Below are 15024 nucleotides of genomic sequence, written 5' to 3' on the forward strand. Positions count from 1 at the left end.
CCTTGGACTGCAAGGAGATCCAACCAGTCCATTCTGAAGGAGATCAGCCCTGGGATTTCTTTGGAAGGAATGATGCTAAAGCTGAAACTCCAGTATTTTGGCCACCTCATGCGAAGAGTTGACTCATTGGAAAAGACTCTGATGCTGGGAGGGATTGGGGGCAGGAGGAGAAGGGGACAGAGGATGAGATGGCTGGATGGCATCACTGACTCGATGGATGAGTCTGAGTGAACTCCGGGAGTTGGTGATGGACAGGGAGGCCTGGCGTGCTACGATTCATGGGGTCGCAAAGAGTCGGACACGACTGAGTGACCAAACTGATCTACATAACTATATTTAGAGTAAGTTTTGTGTATGTAACATATAGTTGCAACTTTATTTTTAAATCTGCCTCTATTCTTTAATTTAGAATTAATGCAATTATGGATATGGTCACATTTACATTTCCCATTTTATTATCTGTTTTCTGTGAGTCCCCTCTAGTTTTTTTGTTCTTCTGTTCCCTGTTTCCTGCCTTTTAAAAATTTGAATATTTATTATCTTATTTCAATTTCTCTATTGGCTTCCTGGATATTTGTCTTTGTGTGATATTATTATCTTTTAGTGATTGTTCTATAGAGATCACAATATTCATGCATAAACTTTCAGCATGCATGCATGATAAGTTGCTTCAGTAGTGTCTGACTCTTTATGACCCCATGGACTGTAACCCACCAGTCTCCTCTGTCCATGGGATTCTCTAGGCAAGAATACTGGAGTGGGTTGCCATGCCCTTCTCCAGGGGATCTGGGATTCCAAACCCGGGGATCAAATCCACGTCTCATTGGTAGGGAGGTTTTTTACCTCTAACACCACCTGGGAAGCCCAACACAGTATGCTTAGAGTTAATATTTCACCACTTCAAGTAAAAGAAGCTTTACAACCAAGTAGATCCCATTAGTCTCCTCTTTGATATATATAGTCATATGTGTTACATCTGACTATATGTATATGGTCATATGTGTTACATCTGTATATATTGAAAATCTCATCAGACAATGCTCTACATTTTCCTTTCAACAGTCATGCTGCTGCTGCCCCTGCTGCTAAGTCGCTTCAGTCGTGTCCGACTCTGTGTGACCCCATAAATGGCAGTCCACCAGGCTCCTCTGTCCATGGGATTTTCCAGGCAAGAGTACTGGAGTGGGTTGCCATTGCCTTCTCCAACACATTTTTAAATAATTTTAAGATGAGGGGAAAAGTCTATTATATTTACTGAGCTATTTGCTATTTCTGTTGGTCTTTATTCTTGAAGTTTCAAGTTTCTGGTATAATTTTTCTTCAGTCTGAAGAATTTACTTTAGCACTTATTTTAGAGTAAGTCAGCTGGTGACAAATTCTCTCAATTTTCTTTCATCTGAGAAGGTTTTATTTTCATTCTGGAAGGATATTTTTGCTGGATAGTGAATCCTGGGTTGATAGTTCTTTTCTTTCAGCACTGCAAAGATATTGTTCCATTCTGTTCTAGTCACTCTGGTTTCTGATGAAAATTTCACTGTTAATTGACCTATTGTTCTCTTAACCTTTGTATTTTAAAGGCATTGAATTTTGGGGTGATTTGTTACACAGCAATACAAAGATACTCATACTCTACAATCCACACTGAATGTCATTTAGTTCTTTGAAAGCCCTTCTCCTTCTTCTGGGATTTTGCACATGTGGTTCCCTCTATGTGAAAACTATGCCCTCACACATGTTCACACTCCATTGCACCCTCCCAAATGAGCCATACTATCTCCTCACTTTTCAGCTGTTTGGGGTTTCTTCCTCCAAAAGTAGCTCTCATGACTTTATAAGTCTATATTAAGAGCCCCTTATTATACATTTCAATAACAGACTGTGCTTTCCACATCTTATTCTTAAAACAAAATAAAACGGGTACTGAGTGCACACTACATACTAGGTCTTGTTCTAAATATTCTGCAAAAGTCTATGAAACAATTCAGTTATTGCCTCTCTTTTCCCAAGGAGGAAACTGAAGAACAGAATGGCTAATTTATCTGCCCATAATCACAGAGTATAGTTAATTAGTGGTTGAGCCAGGATTTGACCCAGACAGTCAGCTTCAGAGCCATGTCCTTAGCCACTATTTTAAGCTGCTTTCAACTTATCCCACTGTATTATAATTAATCCTTATGCTATTCTGTATAGCCAACAATATTTGTAAAGAAAAGAACTATGTCTAACTTACTCATTTTGGGTATCTTTAATGCTTAGCCTAATCCATGAAATGTAGATGGCAATTAGTAAATATTTATTGACTGCATAGCATCAAAACACTGTTTTCTATTTCTCTTGTTATCTGTGTGTTGTCTCTATATTTTGAAATTCTGGAGGTCAAGGATTTTCAATTTTCATGTATTTATCTCTATGGATTCAGAAGCCTGAAATATGATAGATAGTCAATAAATATTTTGAGTGCATGACTGTTGAGTAAAAAGAAAATATATAGTACAGAGGGTTAACATGTCTTATGGATCAAAAAAAGACACAGAGGCTCACTTAGAAAAGCAAGGAACTCAACATCAATAGAACATAAATAGAACTCAACATCAATAGAATGGTAAGTGCAAAAAAATAAGAACCAAGTCTTCTGGAATCACTTTTCTATCAAAGGTTATAAAACTCACCAGTTAGAAATGACATATAAATTAGAATATACCATTTTTTATCTACTAAATTATCAAACTGAAGTTAATAATATTCAATGGTAGCAAGGTTATAGTGAAATAACTCTAGTATTATCATGCTTGTCGAGATTTAAATGAGTATATTTGTTTCAATACTTATCAAATATATTTACATAACAGAAACTATTTTATAGGAATCTATTCCTAAATAAATAATGAGAAATATGGAAAAAAAGGTAGGTGCCTGTGTTAGTTAAAATGGTCAAAAAAAAAATCAGAATTGACCAAAATTATATAGCTATTAAATTTTTGTTTTGAAAGACTCAGAGACATGCTTACCACATATATGCATTTAAAAAAAAAAAAAAGGCCTGAGAGAAAATATTCCAAAATGTCAACAGTGATTAACTGTGAGTGACAGAATTATAAGTGATTTGAATTTTCATTTTTACACTTCCCTGTAGTTTTAAATTTTTCAAACATTGCCAAGTATTTTTCTTTAATCAGATTGAAAACAATAAATGTTACCCAAAAACTGTGAACTAAGTTTGCAGCTGACCACAAGGCCCTTCATAAATAAACAAGCTGGAGCAAGCCATTTCAAGAAAACAGACGTCATAACTGACAGGGTGGTGGGAAAACATACAAGCCAAAGGCCTTTCTCCTTCAGCAAAGTGAAGATTAGGTTGCTAAAGACACCCTGGGAAAGCAGTACAAGCATCAAGGAACACAGGGATCCAAGACTTGTTGGAAGGAGAACATATAGGTTTACATCTGCCTATTAAAGATGTTTTGGAGAAAACTTTAAAGCAAATAAATCCCAGCACTGCAGCAGTCTAAGAGGACTGCCAATCCACAGCTAGAGCCAATTCAAGCAGTGGACCCTTGATTTGGAGATTCTTAGTGAGAAGGGAACTGGGGACCTAAAACTGTAATTCACCGCCCACACTACTTCATCTGCATTTGGTTGGTTAGCACGCTACTGAGGGCCTGCTTGGATGATCGTTTCAGGGTGCTAATCTCCTTCCCCTATGCCCTGATTGTGTCTTGTCATTAGAGATTTAGGGAAAGATGCAAGTACTCTCTCTAGTTCTCCATCCTTGTCTATGAATTGTCCTGTAAGAAAATAGCACATTTCCATATATCAAAGTCTGGTACATGAAGAAACATCAGGATTTCATATCTCCTTGAGCCTGTACTGAAAACTGACTATACCATGAATATGCTTCTTTGCAGCTATGTTGTTAAGAGCAACATCTAATACGTTAAGTACTTAGACCCTAGATGCTTAGAACTCTTTCCTTCTCAAGGTGCTGAGTCTGGTTTGAAGAAATACTTTATCCAAGGGATGGAAGATAACCCATAAATATGGAATGATTGATTGTTGCCTATTTTCTATAGACAGGATGACAAATGCATTCATTGCACTGGAGTACTCATTCCTCCTGCAATATCATCAGTGGACCTCAAATTTCATTCATAGCACTTTTTCTGAAAGGCAGAGGGGACCTCATGAAGCTCCCCCAAAAGTGCTTCAAGTAGACACTACCAATGAATTTGCATACAGACCAAAGTCTATTTTCCATTTATTCTACAGGATAAAGTCCAAACTCCTTGGGTTCCAACAATTTGACCAAAGAATGCTTCCCATTACAGGGCCATATGCCTCCTGCTTATCTGTCCACCCCCAAGAGATCACCACACTGTCTTACTTCTCAGTTCCCAATGCAGATCACTTCTTTTCTATGCTCAGAAACGTGCTTATAGCTCAATTGTAGTACTTATTTAATTCAACCTGGGACTCTTAGTCTTACTAATGATAGCATTCATCTTCGAAAATCAGAATTCCTACCTTAACATCAAAAACCTTCATGGATTTCCTTATTATAGGAGGACAGGGACTGTACCCATTTTAATCACATCTGCAACTCCAGTACTCAATACAGCTCCTGCCCACATGGTAGACACTTGGCAAATATCTATTAAATAAGCAAATTGTACCCAGTAATTGAAAATTTTGTAATAACCAAAAGCTACCATGAATTGGTATTTTCTCACAAATATGCATTTCTGAAATTACACAGACATTTACATATCTTTTCAAGTAAAATAAACAGATGTGAAATGATAACAAACTTTCTCTTTAGGGGAAGGTTCTGGTTACTATTAATAAAATATTTAAGAGAGTTCGATGTATCTATGTTATTTAGTGATTACTAACACCTAAAAAAATTGAAGACAATAAAGCAGACTTAATACTAAACTTCAGCTGAACAGAACTTCAGTTTTCTTTGATGATTCAGAAGGTACTTCATGACTAAGCAATACCCTAGGGCCATCATTATGTATCAATAACTCCTCCCAGTAATAATGATGAATAGTAATTTCTGTAGTTAAATGCCAGATTAACAAGCTGTTCCTGCCTTTGGAGTACATGTGTACACAGATTCTGCCAGCCCCAGACTGAATGGAGTATTTCTTGATTCTCCTGCTGTCAGAGTTTTCCCAGTAGAGTAGTTCAATTTCATGGCATTTGGGGGAATTTCAGTTGGTCTTCAACATGGCCAGCTTCTACATTCACCTCCAAATAATAAGATGTCATGTATTAAGCATATTGCAAATGGCACTGGATAGCAATTCTAGGTTAGACATGTATATTTATGTGTGGCCTGAAAAAGATACTTCTCTCTTGTGTGGATCTCTTAAATTTCTTAATTTTAAATTCTTGATTTTTGCTATATGCAGTATTTATTATCATCATAATTACTCCCTTATATTTTAATAGGGATAATCACAGTATCTACCTCAGATTATTACTGCAGGGGTCCATATATTGAAAATACTTGTCTGATAATAGTTTTTCAGATAGACTATAACTATTATTATTGTGATATTTTTATTCTGTCTGCCTTTGAATAAAACTCTAGACAAAAAAACCATAATCTCCTACCCATCCAGAAACCCTTATGGATTCATTTAATTTATTCCGCATTTATTTTGAGAGCCTGTTTTGCTATAGTCCATGAGTCAGGCATCAGAAAAATAAAGATAAAAGTGTCTTAGTATCTCCTCTAAAGAAGCTACCATCTATGGGAGAGACAGACACATGACTGGTACAGTTCTGAAACAATGTGGTGTGTGCACACCCTCTAATTGGACTGACCAGGCTCAGGAAAGAAATGATACCAGTGTAGGGTCTTAACAATAAGACAGGGAACAAAGGGGTGGGGTGCAGGACGGGGGTGATGAGCATTTACTGGGAAGAGGGCATTTCAAAGAAACTTAAAAACAGACAGGTAAGAAGAGCATGGCTGTCTTTGGGGAGGATGTGGACTTTACATGGCTTGGAATTGCTGGAATATAAGACACAGGGTAAGGAGTCAGAAGAGATACGATGGAGGTGGTCGGCAGGGACTAGGCCCCTAGATCACAAGCTTCTGAAGGCTTTCAACAGACAGGGAAATCAGAGGTGGCACTGCCCACTACATCATTATTAGAGTTCTCCTGTTCTTTAGCAAGGTTCTCAGGACAGTATAATGTTGAACCATGGCAGTTGCCTAGGCCTGGGGGTATAGCAAACCATTTACTCTGAACTTATGAGGCCAGCAGTAAGTCTCTGGAAGTCAACTGAGTTTGGGTCAAAACTCTCAAGACTGCAAGATTCCAGAAACGTCCACTTGACTTGGACTGCATCCCTCTTTTCTCAGTTAAGCAAAAAAAGTTGGTCAGACAAATAAGCATGTGTTAAGTAGTGAGTCTTGAGATCTCTGAGGAAGCCCAGTAGAAAACCTTTGCTTCATGGGAGGTGTGTGAAGGCCGGACTTTAGTCTACGCATCTCAGGTAAAAGCACTGGAGCCTCCTCTGGGTTTAGGCTGTAGTCAGTAGAGAGTCGGGGCTGTGAGGTTACAGACCAGCAAGGGTATTATACTTACAGGTGCCTCACAGACCTATGACCCATGACTTGTAGCCTCGTAGTCCAAGAAGTTCAGCATCCCCACAGCTCAGCCAACGTTGCACATAAATGTCCCCAAATCAGCAAATAAACGCTGTTCTGTGGCCAAGGCAACAGCAGCTGCTTCTGAGAACATAACAGGGTAAAGAAGGGACACAGAAAGTTTTGCTAATTCTCCTTCTACAGGAAACTAGAATAAAAGTGAATTAAAACTTCATTGTGGGGTTTTCATGGTTAATAACTCCTAACAATAAATATATACACCTTGTGTTTATGCAAAATAATGTGGAGAATTTGTGGAGCTCTTTGTGGAATTTGTGGGGTTCCAGATGATTACAGCCAACATTTGAGCATATTCACCTAAAATATTTGGATAATTGAGGAAAATAGCATTTATTAATTGAATTATCTGAAATGCTCCACTTCGGCGGACTGTATAACAGTTCTGAATTACAATTTTCCAAGAAATAGTGCTTTGAGAAAAAACAGATTGACTTTGGAGGAAAGAGATGGGCCTCTTCAATAAAACCCAAGATATATATTTTTAAAAGATTCAGAGACATCAACCATAAAGCAAAGGGTGATATGAAATGCTTTTTACTGTCATTCTTTTTTTTTTTAATTTTATTTTTAAACTTTACATAATTGTATTAGTTTTGCCAAATATCAAAATGAATCCATCACAGGTATACATGTGTTCCCCACCCTGAACCCTCCTCCCTCCTCCCTCCCTATACCATCCCTCTGGGTCGTCCCAGTGCACTAGCCCCAAGCATCCAGTATCGTGCATCGAACCTGGACTGGCAACTCGTTTCATACATGATATTTTACATGTTTCAATGCCATTCTCCCAGATCTTCCCACCCTCTCCCTCTCCCACAGAGTCCATAAGACTGTTCTATACATCAGTGTCTCTTTTGCTGTCTCGTACACAGGGTTATTGTTACCATCTTTCTAAATTCCATATATATGCGTTAGTATACTGTATTGGTGTTTTTCTTTCTGGCTTACTTCACTCTGTATAATAGGCTCCAGTTTCATCCACCTCATTAGAACTGATTCATCATTCTTGAGGATGTGCAGATCTCCCCACCTCCATGAAGTAGAAACAAGCTCCTTCAAATTCAAATCAGACTACCTGAATGATCACAGTTAAATCCCATTTGATCTGGAAGAATGAAAGCAATGCATCTGCCAGAATATTAATAATGAGTTTGGTCATTTGGGCCTAGAGAAGAAAGTCATCCAAAATCAAACAAGGATGGAGTTTTTGAAGGAGGCTACGATGGAGCCGGTCACAGTGTGTTAACGATCTTAGAAGCATTTCTCTAAAAGCAGCCAAGAAGGCACAAATGGATTTGAATTTTCAGAGAACAGATAATCCAACTGAGTGACATCAACTTCGAAATTAATGATTAAAGCCAATATGTTAACCATTTTTCTCCTCCTTTTCTGTGTCTTGGGTCACTAAAATATCCCAACATTTTAGTACAATTTCACTGCACTGAGAAACATACATCATTTATGGACAGTCACCCAGGTACTGGGAAGGTATCATGATGGTCCAAATTACCTAGTTTTCTTGCATCTCTTCCATACTTAGCTTACCCCAGAAGTATACTCACCCATGCACAAATACAGACACACAGTAGGCTTCCCAGCTGGTGCTAGTGGTAAAGAATTTGCCTGCTAATTCAGGAGACATAAGAAATGTCAGTTCGATCCCTGGGTCAGGAAGATCCCCTAAAGAAGTATATGGCAACCCACTCCAGTATTCTTGCCTGGGAAATCCCATGGACAGAGGACCCAGGCAGGCTTATAGTCCATGGGGTTGCAAAGAGTCAGACACAACTGAGAACGCGCACGCGCGTGCACACACACACACACACACACACACACACATACACCAGACAATGTGGTTAAAATTCTTTTGAAGCTTGTTAATGGATTATAGCAAAGTATAGCACTATTTTTTGTCACCTAAAGACTAAAGGTACACTCAGATTGGACCCTCAGGTGCCTGGCAGCTCCACAATTCTCTTCATATCAAATCTCAATACTAAATAATATTAACTGACCTTCTAAATGTCTTCTGTGGTTAAGCTTCTCCAAACATACTGAAACTTCCTAGAAAACACAGACTGGGGTTCTACCTTCTGTTTGTTTCCTCTATAGCAAAGTATGGGTAATGGAATGGGCTTGATGAAAATTACATGTGAATTGACCGGTGCACATACAAACATGTTTGTTTATGGCATGAACCGACATATTGTTTACAATATGGTCCAACCAGACAAATCAATCTGAAAAGACAAAAGGTTTAACAATATCTTTTGTAACTAAGAAGTTGGCACTTCAAGGGTAATTATGTATCCTTGGATGGGGTCACTGCAGCTCTGAGCCCTAATATTTTATAGCTCAAGCCATATTTCTAGATCATTACAGAAAGACCTAGAGCTCAAAGCTCAACTTCTAAGAAGTGAGTACAGGAACCCTCTCTGCTCTAAGAAATTGATTAATATTTTCTATCTGTCAGTTTTGGCACATTTTACTGTGAGAACACAAGTTCTGAAATCCCAAAAGAGTCCCAGAAGATTACCAAGCTAATCGACAAAGCAGATCTGGCTTTGGTATATATAAGGGGATACATCCTGGGGAATTTTGCAAAATTTGAATATATGGAGTAAGCAGCTCTGGTGATTCCAAAAAGGCCAAGGGAATCAAACGAGGCTTTATTTGGGGTTATATAAAATCAGACCATGTCAGGATCATAAATCACTGGGGGAAACATTTCCAATCCAAGATAAACCATAGCTAAATGTTCTCTGTCTGGACAACTTGCCATCCAGGAGATCTGAATTTACCCAAGGTCAGAGACAGGACCTGGAATAGAACCCTTAATTCCCAGTTTGCAGGCTATAGCTCAAAGCCCAGGTTAAGGATTACATCCAAGGCTAAAACAAGCATTGTATCAGAAATCTGTATAACTTCAATAAAATGAAGCAAGTTCATTGAAATCACAGAAATCCCATCTTCAAACAATTGATTGATAGGATGTGATGAGTTAGAGGGGCAAAAATGAGACTACAGCATTTATGTGACATGAATGACACCCTCTGAAGTGGCTGTTGGGGAAATTCCTAGGGATAGGCAAGCCACTGTGGGTATAGTGGAAACCATGGCTTAAGATACTCTTAGGAAGACTTAAGCCAGTCAGATCCTCATGCTGGTATAAGGCATGAACGCTGACATGTTCATGCTTTTAACACTATGACCAGACACAGATATTGCCCCAAACTGGAAATGACAAATTCTTCTGAAAAATAAATAGAATTGTTTAAAGGACTTTGGAAAGTGCACACATTAAATGAAACTTGCTGGTCTTGACAGAGTCTATCTGTATTTGATGATTCTGTAGCCATTCAGAAGAATCTGTCTTCTTAATAGCCACTTTGCTGAAGAGGAGAATAAAGAAAGACAGAATGTCCTGACTTCACAAAGAAAGGGAGCTTAGAGATAACAGGAGTAGGGAAGAGAAGACAGTCTGATGAAACCAAAAGGAAAGGAAGGGAGACCCTTTCCAGATTGAAGACAATTTGCCCCTTAAAACTGACATATTACCTATAAAAGTTAGACCAATAGTATCCAGCATAAACATTTATCTAGATAAATAGTATCTGATATCTAGATAAATTGTATCTAGTATTTCACTTTTTAAAATGTTATACAAATATTATTATGCTACATGTGTCATTGTAAAATTTCCTTTTCCACTCAGTATCACATATATGTGCTGCTGCTGCTGCTAAGTCGCTTCAGTCGTGTCCGGCTATGTGCAACCCCTGAGATGGCAGGCCACCAGGCTCCCCCGTCCCTGGGATTCTCCAGGCAAGAACACTGGAGTGGGTTGCCATTTCCTTCTCCAATACATATATGTGTACTAACCTAGTATTTTAACTGTTGGATAGCATTTCATCTTATGAATAGACCATAGTTTATTTATTCATTCTCTTACAGATGGACATGAAGTTGCTTCCAAATGTTGCTGTTACCAAACAATGCTGCAATAAACCTTCTTGTTCATGTGTCCCAATGCACCTGTAGCTAGATTCCTGAGGGTATATACCTAGAAGCAGAGTTGCTGGGTCATGGAGTTTGCACATCTTCAATCTCACAGGATACTGCCAAATTACTCTCAAATGACCTTCTTATCCTTACTCTGCTTACTCCACACACTTTCCCAAAGCACGAGACATGAGAAAAATGACAAGATTTTGCAAGAAATAGTCAGTAAACCAGTGTTCTAAGCTCTGTGGCTTTAAGATAACCACTGAAAATTTCTGAGTCTTAGTTTCCTCAACTGTAAAATAGGAATGATAGCACTTTCTTTTTTTACTTTATTCCCTGGGCTTTGGTGAACAAATAAAATTGTGATAACTAATGAGCTCTGTAAACTAGGAAGGGCTGAATTGTGTTAATTATTTTTAATAATCAGAAACACATAAATCAGTCACCTTCATTCATTAAATATGAGTCTCTACTTTGTAAATATGCTTCCCAGGTGGCACTAGTAGTAAAGAATTTGCCTGCCAATGCAGGAGATGTAAGAGATGCAGGTTCAATCCCTGGGTCAAGAAGATTCCCCAGAGGATGGCATGGCAATCTTCAATATTCTTGCCTGGAGAGTCCCATGGACAGGGGAGTCTGGTAGGCTACAGTCCATAGGGTTACAAAGAGTTGGACATGACCGAAGCGACTTGCCATGCTACTGTGTAAACAGCCAACAAATGGAGACTTAGCTGCTACTCAAAGAACAGGAAGGTTAGTAACTACATTTTTTTTTTTTTAATTCTTAAGTGCCATGGTGCTAAGCACTTTACAGGCAACTCCTGGTTATTTATGATTCTAAAATTCACTTGCCAATGGGTTTTTTGAAATTTAAAGCAAAATTTTCAAAAGAACACTATGATCAAGTGATACGGGTTCAAGTTTGCCTAAAAATCAAGTATAAGGGAACCAACATACATAGAGTATTGGCTATAAAATAACAGAAGTTGTGCCAAGTCATTAGTTTTGCATATGCTATTTAATACACTCTCCTTCACAACCTTGGAGTGTAAAGTTCTAATAATCTCATCTCACAAATGGGAAGCTTGAGGTACTGGGAAGTTAACTAACCTGCCTGAAGTCACACAATTTGAACAGTGGAATCAGGAGTTGATTTGAACTAGGAGTGGTGCTGCTGCTGCTGCTGCTAAGTCACTTCAGTCGTGTCCGACTCTGTGTGACCCCACAGATGGCAGCCCACCAGGCTCCGCCATTCCTGGGATTCTCCAGGCAAGAACACTGGAGTGGGTTGCCATTTCCTTCTCCAATGCATGAAAGTGAAAAGTGAAAGGGAAGTCGCTCAGTCATGTCTGTTAGCGACCCCATGGACTGCAGCCTACCAGGCTCCTCCATCCTTGGGATTTTCCAGGCAAGAGTACTGGAGTGGGGTACCACTGCCTTCTCTGAGGAGTGGTGCTACATACTCTTTTTATTACAAGTGTGTGCAGTCTCCATCACCACTTATAGCACTGAGTCTATAGCAAAGTTTGGCTGTTCAGTCGCTAAGTCGCATCTGACTTTTTTTGTGACCCCATGGACTGTAACCAGGCTCCTCCTGTCCGTGGGACTCCCCAGGCAAGAATACTGGAGTGGGTTGCCATTTCCTTCTCCAGGGGATCTTCCTGACCCAGGGATCACACCTACGTCTCCTGCATGGGCAAGTGGCATCTTTACCACTGGGACATCTGGGAAACCCCCATAGGAAAGTGGATGCCAATAAATGGCAACAAAAGGTGGTTGGAGCTCAGAGAATGTGTGTGCCCCCAGCTACAGCCACTTCAATCTCCCACTAACTCAGAAGCAGTAAATGTGACAACTTGAATATTTGCTGTCTTTCCAGCAATGCCCCCAGAAAACATTAGTAAACAGAAGGAACTATAATGAGAAAACATTTCCCTGAGATGAGAGAGAGAATTGTTTCCCAACCCTGTCATAGTAGCGTAACTATTCTCATAATGGCTAACATCTGTATAGTTCTCAATAGCTTATATACAGAGGTATCTGTAAAATGTAGGAAGATGAAAGGGAATTTTGATGTATGATGGTTTGGACCTTAGAGGCTGTCTTCTCATCCTTTTTTTCCTTTCCAAATAAGATATTCATAAATCAGTATGTCTGCACTATATAAATTACTATAAACCTGAAGTTATGAGAGAATTCTTGAAATCATACATGAAATTAAATAAGTCCCTTCAAGGACAAATAAGTCCCTTCAAGGACAATGGGCTTCCCTGATGGCTCAGAGGTTAAAGCATCTGCCTGCAATGCAGGAGACCTAAGTTCGATCCCTGGGTAGGGAAGATCCCCTGGAGAAGGAAATGGCACCCCACTCCAGGATTCTTGCCTGGAGAATCCCATGGATGGAGGAGCCTGGTGGGCTACAGTCCACGGGGTCGCAAAGAGTCAGACACGACTGAGCGACTTCACTCTCTTCTTTCAAGGACAAAGTCCCTTCTCACCGAACTCCATTAGGTTGTGTTGATTTCAGAATTATTTTAAATGGAATTTTATTTGAAGCAGTGATAACCAATTAGGACAAGTAATAGGACGAAAGTTTCCGTTCACATTAGCAAAAAACAAAACTCTAAACTACCTATGAATGAACACAAAAACAACAAAAAGTATACACCATATCACACTTACGAACATAGCCTGGTTTTGATATCACTATTAAGCTAGCCTTACGAAATATGTTGGATGGTTTCCTACCTTTTAATATTTTTTGGAACAGTTTACATAAGATGGGAATTATCTGTTCCTTGAAGGTTTGCTGGAACCCACCCATAAAGTTATCTGGGTCTGGTGCCTTTTCTTAGAAAAATCTTTGGCTTCTATTTCTCATACTTTTTTTGTTTGTTCACCTATTTTATTAAGCTTATTTTGATAATTTATATTTTCCTAAAACACCCTACTTATTTAGGTTTCAAATTCCTTGGTACTAAGTTGCCCATAAAATTTTTATAATTAAAAATAATTTAAGCATTTTTGTTTAAGTCTCTATTTTCATTTCAGATTCTGTGTATCTGTATTTTCTTTCTTTGATTTTTCCCTAGAGTACTGTTTATTTTACAGCACTTTTCAAAGAAGTAGCTTTTGATTGTTAATCAGCTACTTTTGATATTTGTGAATTTCTTCTAATTTATAAAATTTTGCTTTTATCTCAATTTGTTGGCTTGTGCTTCAGTTTTACCCAGTACATTACTTACTATACCAAATAAATTATTTTGTGTATACACAAACACACATCAACATACACACACACACACACACACACACACACACTTCCTCCCAGGTATCTCTCCATCTGTCCCTGTTTAAAAGCCCTGTTCTTATCTCAAGATTTCTCCCTATATCTTTTAAAAGATCTTGTTTATTTGAATTTATTTTTTTTGGTTTACTAACTCTACTTCTTAAGATGATAGTATTTCTATTTGTTAGGTTTGCCATTCCCTGTTGAAGTACAGTTGTTTCTCATCTGTTTGGTGATTTCCAGTTGTGGGTTCAACCTCTGCAATGGAACCCTTATCCCTGTGCCCCAGGTTTAAGTGTTGTCCATCCAGCTGTGGCTTGTAAGTTGGGTTCTTACTGAGAAAGCAGTCGTAATTTAGTGCTGGCACCTCCACGCTCTTGTTTTCTTCTACAGACTGGCCTGTGAACTATTAATGTTTTCCCTCATTTTGAAATACAATTGTATTATTTTAACATTTAAATATGTCTTCTATTTCATTTTTTTAGGTTTAGGCCAAGAAGATTTCACTGTGTATGCATTCAATTTATTTGTATTTCTATATTCACCTTATCTAGCTCAATATGATAGTAAGTACCTGGCTAGAAAAGGTTCATGAGATATCTTTTTTGTGTGTTAAAAACAATTATTTGTAACATGTAATGCTTTCCCTTGTTTTCTTTCTCATGTAATAACATCTACCACTGCTTATAATTTTGCTTTTACAATTTAAAAGATGTGCTACATATGTTCCCTACCAAGAAACAAATAATTAGCTTCATAAAATTTAGCTTGACATGCTGTCTTTTAACAAAGCAAATTTGCCCATGGATGCTTTCAGTTAAAGCTAGCATATATGATCCACAATTTTCTTGGCCAGTTCAGTCCAGTCGCTCATTCATGTCCAACTCTTTGTGACCCCACGGACTGCAGCACACCAGGCCCCCCTGTCCATCGCCAACTCCCAGAGAACTCAAACTCATGTTCATTGAGTCGGTGATGCCATCCAGCCATCTCATCCTCTGTCATCCCCTTCTCCTCCTGCCTTCAATCTTTCCCAGCATCAGGG

Source organism: Bubalus bubalis, chromosome 4, assembly GCF_019923935.1.
Source record: "Bubalus bubalis isolate 160015118507 breed Murrah chromosome 4, NDDB_SH_1, whole genome shotgun sequence".
Taxonomy (NCBI): domain Eukaryota; kingdom Metazoa; phylum Chordata; class Mammalia; order Artiodactyla; family Bovidae; genus Bubalus; species Bubalus bubalis.